Here is a 2,266-nt window from a genome sequence, read left to right as displayed (position 1 = left end):
CCCCCGGCCCCGCCCCCCGCGCGCGCAGGGCTCCGCTGCATCCCCAGCCGGCCCCCCTCCCGGCGCGTGCACACCAGCCCCAGCCTGCTCCCCCGGGGCACGCAGCTCCAGCAGCTCGGGCCCCTTCTCCGAAGAAGGGAACACAGTTAAAAGTCTCCCCCCATCCCACCCCAAAATACAGCAGGATCGTGGCCAGCTCGCCCCCCGAGCTTTGGCGCAAGTGAAAGAAGGGGCAGGGACTGCAGATCAATCCCCACAAGCCGCCTCGTCCGCTAGTTTTTAAAAGCTGCCTTTAAAAATAACTCCACATAAATCATTGCAAGCCGCCTCGTCCTCGAGCTTTAAAAGCGGCCTTTAAAAATGACGGCAATGCCACTCGTTGGCAGAGCCCTGTTAAATGCAATGAACGACCAGGAGGACAGTTACCTTCAGATAAGTTTGCTCAGGTAACAGGAGAAGCTGGGCTATTCCTAGCATAACGGGGAGAGCACAGTATCTCAACACGGTACTCAAGCCCTGGCATAACGATCATGGCGAGAAAATGCACAATAGCTGGCCCTGCGGGTCCCCTGGATAACATCATGTACCAAAATAACCGTCCCTGTGTTTTCTGAAGGTATACTACTCCGGTGATTGAACCAAACGCATTCGCCCAGAGTGGAAAGACATTGCTAAATTCTCGCTGCACGTTAGATCTGCTGTGACCTTTTGAGATGATCCAGTTTTTCCATTCATTGCAGAACCCCCCCCCCCAAACACTAAATACCACACGCTAACCCCCTGCAAAAGCAGACACCCACATACATAACCGCACAGTAGCACAGATCAGAACGGAGCTGCAGCTGTGGTTTCTATTAACTCATTTCTAACCTTTGTTTGGAGAGGGTTAAATACATATTGAGTTGAATTATAAAAATGACTGTTCCTCCAGCCCCTTCTCCCCACAGCTGCAGGGATCCAGGGAAAGGAACCCGCCTGGGAGCTTCATCTCCTTTCAGATTCGGGACCGAGCTCCCGGGGCAGGTCTGAATAGACACCCCGCTCTGGAAGCGGCAGTTATTCGGGGTTTGAGAGAGAAGTGACTCAGTGTCAGGCCCCAGACAGCCATAGATGAGAAATCAGAAGGGAGGGTCCCAAAGGAGGGAAGAAAATTCATCGCGTAAATATGCCCGGCATTTCCAGGGAAAAGCAGCTCTTGGTCAGGCTGGCTAGGGCTGACTCCGAGCTGAGGAATCAGCAGGCTGGAAACACCCCCCAGGAGGCTCAGCTGGGGGACGGACGGACGGACGGACTTTAAAAAGTCAGCAGGCAGTCTGGCTGCTGTCCCCTTGAAAAAGAAAAGAGCTAGCAGGTCACCCCGCTGCCCCCCTGCAAAGCGGCCCGCGGGCCTGGCGAGGACGCAGCAGGCACAGTGTTGTGTGCAGGGCGACCTGGGAAGGGGCTTCCTGGACGGCGGGGTTGGGAGGACGGGAAAGCGGATGAAAGTGTCCTTGGCCTAGGGTATGAGGGGACCCGAGTGGGGTGAAGGGAAGATTCCCCTGGCCTCGGAACAGAGCTCGCGGAGCTAAGAGACGCTGCCCCTGGGGACACCCAGAGCCTCAGTCATGGCCTTAGCCGATTTTAGCCAAGCTCCAGTTGCATTGCCAAGCGCTGGGTGTGCCCAGCAGCCCTGCCCTCCCGCCGCCCTCAGCCGGGCAAGGGAAGGGGTGCCCGGACGTAGGGACTTTACCTGTCCGGCCACAGATGTCACTCCCGTCCGACGCGCCCCTCCGCCCCTCGCACGCACCGGTCTGCCCGGCAAGGCTGGCGGGGCATCGGGGGACCTCCCCGCTGGGACCCGACGGACCAAACTGGCTGCAGTGAGGGCGAGCGGGGTCCCCAGCAGGGCGCGGGGAGGGGGTGGGAACATTTCGCTGTATCAAAGAACCCAAGGCAGCTGCGTGGAACTGGCGCGGTAGAGGCGAGAGCCGGGCTCACTGCGCCTTCTCCAGAGCCCCCTCCCCGCACCACCCCCAGAGCCGGGCACTGCCCTCGAGCGGGCTAGAGCGGCTGCCCCACGCCGAGGGGGGCTCCGCAGGGAAAGCTCCTTACTCCGCTGCTCTGCCCTTGATCGCCCCTCGCCAGCACCAGCTGCCCCTACTCCAATGGCTCAACCTCCCCCCACTCCCACCCTCTTCCCCTTGGGTCCACTGCCTCATCGCCATGGCCCATCCTCCTCCCGCCCAGAGCCCCTCGGCGGGGCAGGCAGTCTGGCTACTGCTCCCAA

Source organism: Eretmochelys imbricata, chromosome 8 (assembly GCF_965152235.1).
Source record: "Eretmochelys imbricata isolate rEreImb1 chromosome 8, rEreImb1.hap1, whole genome shotgun sequence".
NCBI classification, from domain to species: Eukaryota; Metazoa; Chordata; order Testudines; family Cheloniidae; genus Eretmochelys; species Eretmochelys imbricata.
This window is presented reverse-complemented; position numbering follows the sequence as displayed.